The sequence below is a fragment of the Ovis aries genome, chromosome 3 (genome assembly GCF_016772045.2).
Source record: "Ovis aries strain OAR_USU_Benz2616 breed Rambouillet chromosome 3, ARS-UI_Ramb_v3.0, whole genome shotgun sequence".
NCBI classification, from domain to species: Eukaryota; Metazoa; Chordata; class Mammalia; order Artiodactyla; family Bovidae; genus Ovis; species Ovis aries.
In genome coordinates, this window is record NC_056056.1 from 113,996,329 (window position 1) to 114,009,438 (window position 13,110).

Consider the following 13,110-nt stretch of genomic DNA (forward strand, 5'->3'; position numbering starts at 1 on the left):
TTCTTTAATTCACTATTTATGAAGGAGACAAAATGTTAAGACCTAATGTGTCCACATTCTGAAATAAGAACTGTGTATAACTCGTTGTGTATTTTAATACAGCCAACTCCTAAGGCTAGACAGTGCATCCTGATCTTAGTCTTCAGTTCCTGCTCACTGAGATGCTGCTGATGCTTTAGCTCTTGTTGGCCTAGACCATCCTGTGTGTGTGCTGGTCTCCAGGCTGTATACAAGGTGTCTGTGTGGATCATGTGCTTGCAACAGGCTTATAAAACATTTTATTCACTCTGACCCTCACCTGAACTATTCTTCAGCTGTTTTCCCTCACTGACTCTAACTTCAAACACAATGGTCCTCTTTCTGCTTTCAAACTGATGCTTCCTCTGCCTAGAATGCCCTTTTCGGTTTAAATGTTACCTTCTTAACAAAGTGTTTTTGGAGTAGCTAAGGTACATTTCATTTCCAGTCACTTTCTTTCCCATTATCTTAAATTATTTTCTTTAGTGTACACATCAAGCTTAATTATTTGTTTCCACATTTATTTTGTATCTCCCTCACAACAGTGTAAGCATGGGAGTGCAAAACATTTTTGTTGCACTTATGATATGTTGAGCTTTTAATAAACGCCTTTGGAGTGAATGGAGAAAGGAATGAATACAGCGATGCATTCATACAGGCTGGCGATAGGGTCCAGTTAGTGGAAGAAACAAATAAGGCTGGGAAGAGACAAGATACCGCACGGACATTATGTAAGAGTGGGAATGTACTGTAAGGATATTATATCAGAGGGGCAGTGAGTTATGTTGGGAAATAGGAAGTAGTGATTAGAGGGAAAGAAATCCAAAGGGCCCCATTTTGAAACTATGACCTGCATATCGTTAGCTGACAGTAGAAAGCATTGAAGGAAGGGAAAAAAACATTTGTTGGTCTTTGGGAATGAGATTTATGATAGCAGAACCCGGAAATTATTACAAAAGCCAAGTATTTTGGAGACATATGAGATTACCAGCTCTCTTTGCTCCCTTAAGGCTTCAGACTGGGGCCTGGCTGACAAACCTCAGACCAACAGAAGGATGCAAGGCTCCATCTAATCAATTAGGGCCAGCAAAAGTCAGTATTCTTGAAGTGTGGTACCTGGATCTGCAGCATCAGCATGACTTAGGAACTTTTTAGAAATGCGGATTATCAGCTCCATTGGAGACTTGCTTACTTGGGTTCTGCAATCAAAGCTTTAATCAGGTGATTCGGATATACACGGAAACTAGTGAACCACTATCTTAAAATTAGCAAGTAGAGGCGAGGCCTATGAAAACTAAACACTGAACATAAACATATAAAAATAAAACAATGACATTTGGAAATATTTACTTTATTAACTATGCTTTGTCAAGTGGAAGAGACTATTAAAATAACAATGGCACGAATCTTTATTGTATTTTTGACACAAATCTCGTTGTTGTTGTTCAGTCACTAAGTTGCGTTCAACTCGTTGTGACCCCATGAACTGCAGCACGCCAGGCTTCCCTGTCCTTCACCATCTCCTGGAGCTTGCCCGAACTCAGGTTCATTGAGTCAGTAATGCCATCCAGCCATCTGATCCTCTGTCATCCCCTTCTCCTCTCGCCCTCAATCTTTCCCAGTGTCAGAGTCTTTTCTAGTGAATCAGCTCTTTGCATCAGGTGGCCAAAGTATTGGAGCTTCAGCTTCAGCATCAGTCCTTCCAATGAATATTCAGGGTTGATTTCCTTTAGAATTGACTGGCTTGATCTCCTTGCTGTTCAAGGGGCTCACAAGAGCCTTTTCCAACACCACAGTCCACAAATATTGATTCTTTAGTGCTTAGCCTTCTTTATGGTCCAACTCTCAAGTCTGAACATGACTATTGGAAAAACCATAGCTTTAACTATATGGGCCTTTGTTGGCAAAGTGATGTCTCTGCTTTTTAATATGCAGTCTAGGTTTGTCATAACATTTCTTCCAAGGTTTTCATGAGGTTTTCAAGGGAGGAACACTGAGATGGTTTGCTAGTCCCTTCTCCAGAGGACCACATAGTGTCAGGCTCTGACTAGCAGGGACGTGCCCTGCAGCCACTCAGCATAGCTACATGACATGCCCGGTGCCCTGGTTGTGCCACTACTGGTCTTGGTGAATGTGTAAACCATCGCTGGCCGACAGGTCTCAGTCAGTGTGTGGTCATGAGTAGAGGCACAGACCCTGCTACAGTGGCTGGGAGGGAGGTCCGGAGAAGGCTGGAGCAAATGTTCTTCCAAGGAGCTGGCGTATTTTAATTTCATGGCTGCAGTCATCATTTTTTAAATTAGATAATGATGTGTTGTGTCTGTCTCTATTGGATTCAGATCTTGAAAATTATGTAAAAGTTTTTTTAAAGAATTATATGAGGAATGCAAAAGAACTTTGTCCACTTTTATATATTAAACAGCAATGTGGTTATAGTGAGAATCCTACTATAGGAGTTTCTCTGCTATTATAGATAAATCTCAAGCTCTTTTAAAAACATATATTCAGAAAGTGATTCAAGAGGCATATCGTTTTAAAGTGCATCATCTTATGTATTAAAGTTGTGAAAGTCCTTGTGTTAACTTCTATTGTTTCATAAAATTTTCTCGATTCTGATATCCATTTCAAATAGGAGAGACAAGAATGACTAAAGGTACTGAAAAGTCTTTCAGTTTGAAATAAAACCTGCTTAACTTTATTTAATTCATTGTGCCTTAATTTTTTCTCATCACTGATTCCCCCACCTTTTTCTCTATAATAATTTGCTCCTATAATATTTTAAGAAATGCTCATTTAGACTAATGCCCTCATTTAGTGGATATAATAGTGCAAGGAGTTGAATCTTTTAACTCCTTGACTTGTACCTTCCCAGCTACCTTAGTCAAGTTCCCCCCACCCCTGGATTTTTTAAATTTAATTTTTATTTTTTATTGAAGTTTTAAAAACAATATTATGATATAATTTGTGATTAGTTCATTTTAGTAAATTGATAAATGTTAGGACTTGCAATAACTCCCTGATAAGAAAGTTTAAAAGCAAAAAAAAAAAAATCAGCAATGTTTTATTACTTTTTCATATCTTCTGGAAGGTGTATCAGTGAAAAATGCACTTGTATGGCAAAGTACCCAGCTGCTAGGATGGTGGTGGATTTGAATTGTTTGTGTTGCTGTAGTGATGGAGAAAGAAATGGCAACCCACTCCGGTGCTCTTGCCTGGAGAATCCCAGGGACGGGGGAGCCTGGTGGCCTGCCATCTATGGGGTCGAACAGAGTTGGACACAACTGACGCAACTTAGCAGTAGCAGCAGTGATGGTTAGAGGCTCCCCTTTGATCAACTTCTGTAGAAAATGTGATGAACAATAGAGAACAGCTGAATTCCTCTTCTCGGCAGATTAAAATGGCCCCGAAGAAAAGAGGAGGGCTTCCAACAGCCACCTGTATTGTGTTATTGTGTTTTAAGTATTTAGTTTCTCAAAGATTGCAGTTATATCTGTCCATTTCCTCAGTAACCTAAGAGAATATTATAGAGTGGGACAAATCCTTGTAGACACGCTGGAGGCTCTCTGAGAGCTTCAAAAAATAAATTCATAACAGAATGTGCAGACTCTATCTGTTTGGCTCTGGTTATAATGAGGTCAGTCCTAATTCACATATACTTTATTGGTTTCATTGAGCTTTTAAAAGTTAATTTTGGGGAGAGGGTGGGAGATGATTATTATTTCAACTTACTAATTCCTATTACTGTCTTCTCTGGCTTCTGTGCTAGCACTAATATTTGGTTAATAAATATATAATTTTTCCTAAGTGCCTAACATCTTAATAGCACCTTGGGTAAAAGTAAAACAAAATAATAAATGTGAAAGACCCTGAGTTTATAGGTCAGAAAGAACAATGTGAGCAAAAAATAAAATGATAGTAAAATTGACCAAGTGATAATAGATGTATATATAAAGTGTCTTAGAAGCACCAAAGGAAAATAATTATTTAAACTTGGGAGGATAAGAAAACACTTCCAAAAGCAATATGATTTAAATGGGGCCATAAATAAAACACTGGACATGAGCTTGGGCAAACTCCAGGAGTTGGTGAGAGACAGGGAGGCCTGGAGTGCTACAGTCCATGGGCCGCAGAGTCGGACATGACTTGGTGACTGAACAACAGCAATTACCAGCTGAGCCACAAGGGAAGCCCAGCCTGGGAGTAACCAAAGGGAATAGGGGAATGAGAGTGGGAGGCATGGCAGAGTGTGGTTTAAGGATTTAAAGAAATCCAGAAGCCAGCAGGAGCTAAAGGAGTGAAAACAGATTTCATTAGGAACTGTTGCAGTCAGGGAAAGAAGACCTCCGTATAGAACTGGGCTCAGTGTAGAAAACAACAAGAGTAAATGGTGCCATAGCCAACAAACGGAATGAGGGGGGTTAGGGAAGGAAGCCTACTGAAAGGAGATAGAGGGTGGGGGGTGGTTCTTGTTAAATCCATTCAGTGAGGTGCTTGCTAATGTCTGGGCCATGCCATTTAGGTACAGAGGGTGGAGGATGGACAAGTTGACCAGATATTGACGATGATTATCTGTCAAGGATGGAGGATTCTTTCTACATGGAGAACCTAGCAAGATTTGTAATAAATGGACTATGCAACCCAGCAGGGGGCCAAGGTCAGGGATGAGTTAAGAAGTGACCTCAGAGGACCCTGAATAAAGTTTTTTCAAGGAGAGAGTATTTGTCAGAGCCGTTAGTAATGCGATGTTGCTAGTGTCTTGGTGATGTGGGCAAAAGTGGATAGGAGACAATGGATCCAGATGGCTGTTCTGGAGTATTTGGATCTCTAAGTGATAAGAAGCTATTTTACCTATTTTAATTAGTTTTTTTTTTTTTTTTAAAGCAAGAACACATGTTATAATCATTATCTCTTAAAAAGAACATTCGCACAGCAAATATTGAAGAGGATGATTCAAACTTAGGTAGACTGCTTAGGACATAACTGTAAAAGTCCAGGTGAGGGAAGATGAGCACTGCTGAAGAGCAGAAATGGGGCATCATTTGGCGAGAAACTTGGATTTAGCCTGTATATAGTACTCTGCTTGGACTGCCCTAACCAAGTCCCCGACTGGGCGGCTTAGACAATAGATGGCTGTGTTCCCACAGTTCCGGAAGCTGAAGTCCTGATTACAGGGTCAGAAAATTCATTCTCTTGGGAGGGTGTTCTGGCTCTCACACAGGCGCCTTCTCACCATGTCCTCTCTTGGCCCTAGCTCTGCGCTCTCTTGCAGTGACAGAGACCTTTAGTGCCTGTTCATCTTCTGGTAGGGACTCCAGTTGAGTTGGAATACTCACCCTCCCTTATGACCTTATTTAACCTTAATTATCTCCATAAAGGTGCAATCCCCGGTGGCTCAGAGGATAAAGCATCTGCCTGCAAAGCAGGAGACTCGGGTTCGATCCCTGGGTTGGGAAGATCCCCTGGAGAAGGAAATGGCAACCCACTCCAGTATTCTTGCCTGGAGAATCCCATGGACAGAGGAGCCTGGTGGGCTACAGTCCATGGGTCGCGAAAAGTTGGACATGACTGAGCGACTTCACACACACGCACACACACACACACACACACACACACACACAAAGGTGCAATACCCACTGCAGACACATTGGAGAATGAGGACTCCACCGTGCTAACGTGGTGTGGAAGGTGATGACCTGGACACAATTCAGTCCCTAAAACCATGTAACTCCCAGGGGGTTTTATCCTTTGAGGTATAGGTTCAGACTTTCTATAGGTGCTTGAGTAAGATAGTGAGTATATGTATTACGCACATCATAAGCCCAAATCCTACAGGGATGAGGAACATCGCATGAAATCATGAGCGAAGCAGAGGAGACATGGTAACATGACAAGTCCAAGTAGGCATCTGTCCTCAGCTCTTACAGCTTGCGGCCTGTGGAAATGCACAAATGTGGAAAGGAGGGCTGAGAATTGCCAAACCATTTCATTTATTATTTCATTTATAGTTTATATTAGAGTATAGTTGGTTTTTAATGTGTTAGTTTTAGGTGCAAAGCTAAGTGATTCAGTTATACATATATTACATATGTAGTCTTTTTCAGATTCTTTTCTCATATTGGTTCTTACAGCATGCTGAAGAGAGCTCTCTGTGCTGTACAGTACTTCCTGTTGCTTATCTATTTCATATATAGTGGTGCATATATGTTAATCCGAAACTCCTAATTTGCCCCTCCCAACATGTCCTTTTTTGAAAACCATGAAGAAAAATCTAGTGTCGACTTTTTTGAGAAACCTCCCAATTTTTAAGTATTGGTAATTATCTTAGCAGATCTGTGAGGCCAACAGGTAGCTAAAGATACAGATACTTTTTCAATGTCAGGTAATCTTGGAAATCACAGAAGAGCTCATAAAAAGCAGGAGACCACGACCATTCTCCTATATGATCTTGTAAACGTCCTAGGTCCATTTAAGTTTCCTAAAGATACTCACTAGTGGTGATACCTGTGAGGCAGAGTGAGAATGCTGCCAGTCATGAGAACCCTGCCCAGCAGGTACAAAGAACTGTGGCAAAACTATCTGAGTTCATTTTTAAGTTTTTAATATAAGATAGGACCGAAACAACAAAAAAAAGTCTGTATCCCAGTCATAGCATTACTGAGGTGAGACTGTGAGGCCTGTTATGGAAGTAACTGTAATTAATTTTGTTTGAAACACTCTGCAGATCAGCATTGTTCAAGCTAAGAGCACATCTGAATCTGTGATGTAGAGGGAAAAAACAAGCCCTGAGAATGTACCCTTGATACTTAAAAAGAGGATAAAGGAAGAGTAGCAATTGAAGAGACAGACAAATCAACTCTAACACGAAGCAGAGGGCAGATTGAGTTAGCTGGTGGTTTTGCAATGGAGAGAAGGGGAATAGACACCAATGTCAAATTCCATGGAGATTCGAAGTTAGGACAAGAAGTTTATTAAAAAAAAATTAAATAAAATATAATATGAAGTTTAACATTTGAGAGCTAAAATTCTAGATATTACACAAGGCACAAGTCATCACCTAAGTTACTAAAGTAGAATGATCACAGAAGTCAGAATTCAGTTATGTAGATGATTTATTCAGGTGCCCGTTAACTCATTATGGTGATAGAATGAGTCTCAAAAGAGAGGAAGACAAAGCTCCAGGTGCCACTCTTTACTGAATATGAACACAATCCCTTAAATTTCATTAACAAAGATACCCTTTTCTAGCTCTTTTCTGGATTGTCTTACATTTCATCTAAGTTCAGTTCAGTTGTGTCTGACTGTTTATGACCCCATGGACTGCAGCATGCCAGGCTTCCCTGTCCATCACCAACTCCTGGAGCTTGCTCAGACTCATGTACATAGAGTTGGTGATGCCATCTAACCATCTCATCCTCTGTCATCCCCTTCTCCTCCTGCCCTCAGTCTTTCCCAGCATCAGGATCTTTTTCCAAGGAGTCGGCTCTTTGCATCGGGTAGGCAAAGATTTGGAGTCCTTCCAATGAATATTTAGAACCCCATGAACAGTAGGAAAAGACATTTCATCTAAACTATACTCTTAAAAGCAGGGGCTCCCTGGCGACTCATATGGTAAAGAGTCTGCCTGCAGTGTGAGAGACCTGGGTTTAATCTCTGGGTCCGGAATGTCCCCTGGAGAAGGAAATGACAACCCACTCCAGTATTCTTGCCTGGAGAATCCCATGGATGAAGGAGCCTGGCGGGCTACAGACCACAGGGTCACAAACAGTCGGACACAACTGACTAACACACTATATTCTTAAAAGCAGTGATTGTTTATTTCAATTATAAACTGAACAATTTATTCATCTTTTTCCTTATTTTTGCCTGTTTAATCATGACTTTTTATAAAAAATATAAAAGCATCATCTATCATAGAAATTATAATTTTTGTATTGTATTAAAAGAGAGCCTGATTTCATTTGTGATACTATAATTCAGAAACTAAAATCACAACTGATGGACAAGTTTACAGAATGCATTAAGGATTATCATGATATTACATGCCTGTCAGATTATCAGTCATTCTAACTTATCGTATTTAGGGAGGTCTAGTGCCAAATACTGAGTCCCCTACTAGAAGGAGAAATCTTTTTTTCCACCCTCTTAGGTTTAGTGGTGGCGGCCTGCAGATTGCACTGACTGAAAAACAGGAGCCTCATTCCTACCCACATAGGTATGCAGGAGAGCACAGAGGGATGTGACTCAGGGAGGCGATTGGAAATGGGACCTCTGATAGGGAAGTGGGGATTGGAAATGGGACCTCTGCATAGGGAAGTGGGGACTAGGAAAAGGATCCTTATGGGAAAACAAATGTCTTTGAGGAACAGTCAGTGGGGCTGTAGAAGAGGAGATGGGAGACGTGATAGCTGTGTGACATGGTCTATTTAGGCATTCTCTTATTCAGCGCCATCTGTCTCCGGGGATAGGAGTCAGTCCTGACTGACTGTGGAGCTCCCCGGGAGGAGATTGATGACAGTTGCCTCCTTTGGAGGAGACTCTTCACAGTGGTCTATTTTGGATGCCTTCATAGTTTTCATCAATGTGTAGAAAACGGCACTGCCTCTGCAAAAGGACTCATGGAAGATTCTTATAAAATCAGAAGGGGCTGTCATTTCAAAGGGGCAGAGGCCTTTTGTATTTTTATGGCTTCTGCAAACAAGATTCACAAAAGCAACAGAGACTTCTAAGCCACCAAGCAAATGTCTCCAGAGTCTGGACTCACGCTGCTTGTCACTAATTTATGTACATTTCAACAGTTCCTTCTATCCTCTGTTGATTCATTCCCACATAATCACAGATTTGGTATATTCCCGTATCCTAAGTATTTCCTTCATTAACTTACTGGTTTTCCACAGTAATTAAAAACAAACACAAAAAAGATTAATAGGCTGTGATGAAATAGATAAAAGTAAATGTAATTATTTCATTTATAATTGAATGGCCTGCCATTTTCTCTCCTTTCTTTAAGTAGGGAGAGACCAATGCAAAACACTGGAGAAGTAGAGACAATTTTATTTGCCCCCTCAACTTTCCCTTGGTACCTTGCTCATCTTTGCAGGCTTACAAACTGCTGCTAACTTCTCTCCTGTGTCCTGATTCTCAGCATTACCTGACCTCATTGTGAATAATCTTATAAACTTTCAAGAATTTTAAGTAATATCCCTCATAGAATTAATTCACACTGTATACATGCATTGAGAACCTGTTCTCTGTCAAACTCTGTACTCAATCCTGGGGGGCCCTGTACTCAAAGGTCTTACATTAATAGAGCTTTTTAGGGAAAGGCTACCCACTCCAGTATTTTGGCATGGAGAATTCTGTGGGGTTGCAAAGAGTCAGAAGCGATTTTCACTTCACTTCACTGGAAAAACCATACTTTTGACTATATGGACCTTTATCGGTGAAGTAATGTCTCTGCTTTTTAATAGGCTGTCTAGGTTTGTCATAGCTTTTCTTCCAAGGAGCAAGTGTCTTTTAATTTCATGGCTGCAGTCAGCATCTGCAGTGATTTTGGAGCCCAAAAAATAAAGTCTATCACTGTCTCCATTGTTTGCCCATCTATTTACCATGAAATGATGGGACTGCATGCCATGATCTTAGTTTTATAAATGTTGAGTTTTAAGCCAGCTTTTTCATTCTCCTCTTTCACTTTCATCAAGAGGCTCTTTAGTTCCTCTTAGTTTTTTGCCACAAGGGTGGTGTCATCTGCGTATCTGAGGTTATTGATATTTGTCCTGGCAATCTTGATTCCATCTTGTGCTTTGCATTTCTCATGATGTGCTCTGCATATAAGTTGAATATGCATGTAAGTTAAATAAGCAAGGTGACTGTATACAGCCTTCATGTACTTCTTTCCCAGTTTGGAACCAGTTTCATGTCCCACCCTAACTGTTGCTTCTTAGCTTGCATACAGATTTCTCAGGATGCAGAAAGGTGGTCTGGTATTTCCATTTCTTGGAGAATTTTCCACAGTTTTTTGTGATCCACACAGTCAAAGGCTTTGGCATAGTCAATGAAGCAGAAGCAGATGTTTTTATAGAATTCTCTTGCTTTCCGTATGGTCTAATGGATGCTGGAAATTTGATCTCCAGTTCCTCTGGCTTTTCTAAATCCAGCTTGAACAGCCAGAAGTTCTCAGTTCATATACTGTTAAAGCCTGGCTTGGAGAATTTTGAGCATTACTGTGCTAGCATGTGAAATGAGTACAACTATATAATGTCTGAGCATTCTTTGGCTTTACCCTTCTTTTGGGATTGGAATGAAAACTGACCTTTTCCAGTCCTATGGCCACTACTGAGTTTTCCAAATTTGCTGGCTTATTGAATGCAGCACTTTCACAGCATCATCTTTTAGGATTTGAAATAGCTCAGCTGGAATTCCATCACATCCAGTAGCTTTTTTCATAGTGATATTTCCTAAGGCCCACTTGACTTCACACTGCAAAATATCTGGCACTAGGTGAGTGATCACAACATCGTGGTTATATGGGTCATTAAGATTTTTTTATTTTTTTTGGTATAGTTCTTCTGTGTATTCTTGCCACATCTTTTTAATATCTTCTGCTTCTGTTAGGTGCATACCGTTTCTGTCCTTTACTGTGCCCATCTTTGCATGAAACGTTCCCTTGGTATCTCTAGTTCTCTTGGAGAGATCTCTATTTTCCTATCGTATTGTCTCCTCTATTCCCTTGCATTTTTCACTGAGGAAGGCTTTCTTATCTCTCCTTGCTCTTCTTTGCAACTTTGCATTCAGATGGGTGTATCTTTCATTTTCTCCTTTGCCTTTCGCTTCTCTTCTAATAAATGGTAGTGGCTGGATTTGAATCCAGTTCCCGTATTCTTACTGTTATTCATAAATTAATAATTTAGATAAGGTTTTTATCATGACTGGATAACATTTTCTAATTTTTTAAATTATTTTAGCCATTAGTATGTCTAATACTGTAAAATACAAGTAGATCTTTGTTTTCAACTTTATAAGTGATGGTACGTTCCTTCAGTACGTGTAATCATTTTCTATTTCTACTGAAGACTGTCAATAAATGTAAAAGCACAACTGACAGTGGAGAAGGAAATGGCAGCCCACTCCAGTACTTCTTCTGCCCGGAAGATTCCACGGCTGGAAGAGGCTGGTAGGCTGCAGTCCATGGGATCGCAGAGTCAGACACGACTGAGCGACTTCACGTTTTTTCTTTCTATAGTTCCTTTTGGAGAAGGACATGGCAACCCACTCCAGTGTTCTTGCCTGAAGAATCCCATGGACAGAGGGGCCTGGTGGGCTACAGTCTGTGGGGTTGCAGAGTCGGACACGACTAAGCAATTCACACACACACACACACACACACACACCCCTGACAGAACAATATTTTCACATCATTAGAGCTTCTAAAAGGCTGATAGTTTGTTAAGATTGGTAACAATTCAGCAGTGTCTTGCTTCTTTTTATACATGTAAATCTATCATAATCTTGAAATCTAATGTCTGTTGAAATATCTAGCAGGCTCATGAGGTAATAGAAATGGAAAGGGGAGAAATATGATTCATCTTATACGTAGGAGAAAAGCTAAAGCGGTACTTATATGAGGGGAAGAACAATGTGGGCCTTTTATGTGATTTTTTTTCCACAAAGAGCAATACAACAGGAGAATTATCACTGAATTTAATTGTTTAATGTAAGAGTTGCATCTATACATGAAACAGTTGTTTTTATTTCCCCTTCAAGGGCTGTGGATGAGTTCTTTTTTTTATAGGCTAACTAATAGGGTGGGACATTCAACTTGGGATCATTAAACTGAGGGTTCCCGGCTGGCAGCTGATATTATAAGTTCTGTATCCTCATTCCAGTTGCACTGAGTGAGTGGTGTGGACATATTTATTCGTGTCCTATGTGCTCTGTCTATATTCCTTTTCTTTACTTGACTTAATTTGTCTTTGAAATGGTTAAAGTTATTTGCAGTGAGCTGGGATTTTTTTTTTAAGCATCAACAGAGCTTCCATATGTTTTTTTTAGATAAGTTGCAAATGAAAGTGCTTTCATTACAAATGAGTGCTTATTTTCTGAATTAAATAGTTTTTTTGTTATTGTAAAGCTTTTCTGTGATTATTGAGGGAAGTTCACAGAATAAATAAAAGTATAAAAAAGAATCTAAAAATAATTCATAATCTTCCCACCCCCAAAACAACCAAGAATACTGCTTTGATATATTTCCTCTTAAACGTGCTAATCACTCTGCTTATACAGTTTGTGCTATTGCGTCCATATGACAGATTATACTTTCTTTACCCACTAACATAAGGAACCAACCCGATAGCATTAAATATTGTTTAAGCTATGCCTTTTAATGTTTGCATGCTCTTCTATCACATGGGATAAATCTTATCCAAGGAGTCTGTATAAGTAATTCTTACTTATACATATACACATGCTGGAATCAGCTGTTCCATGTCTTTGCTTAGACCTGGAATTCCATACTCAACCCTTCTATCTCCTTCATAATTCTTACTTGTTCTCTGAGACTCACTTCAGGTGTTATTTATTCTGTGAACTTTCCTTAAAACCTTACTAGGCTCAGTGTTTCTCCTCGGTGTACTGGGTGTACTTCAATCTTAAAATTCACCGCATTATTTTGAATGCTCTTTTTATGTGTCTGTCTCTCCCAGAAGCCTGTGCAGTATCTTAGGACAGGGGCTGTGCCTGATTCATTCCCTTATCCCGAGTTTCAAGTGCAGTTATTGTCTATGTATATCTATTTTCCTGAAATCCCATTTCATCTAGTATATCCTTATATAATACTCTCCACATGGTATCAAAAATATTTTTCCATATCTTATCTGACTTTATATTCTCAGCATCAGCACAGAGCCTGATATACTGTTAGTACTCAATTAGTGCTTCCTTAAATGAATGAATGAAATTTTTTTTAATGGAGACTTTGAAAACTGTAGGTAGAAGGGATAAATGTTAACATTGAAGACATTATGGAAGAGTTTATTATGTGTGAATGTCTTTGAAAGTCATTATTATCCAGAATACTACTATTCACTTCTTTTTTAA

At 39.6% G+C, this 13,110-nt stretch overlaps 1 protein-coding gene across 15 annotated transcripts in view; it reads left to right on the forward strand.

The window, feature by feature from the left end:
- The window catches only part of NAV3 (neuron navigator 3), an 892,975-nt gene that overhangs the window by 737,655 nt on the left and 142,210 nt on the right, over window positions 1-13,110 (forward strand). The window lies entirely within an intron of this gene.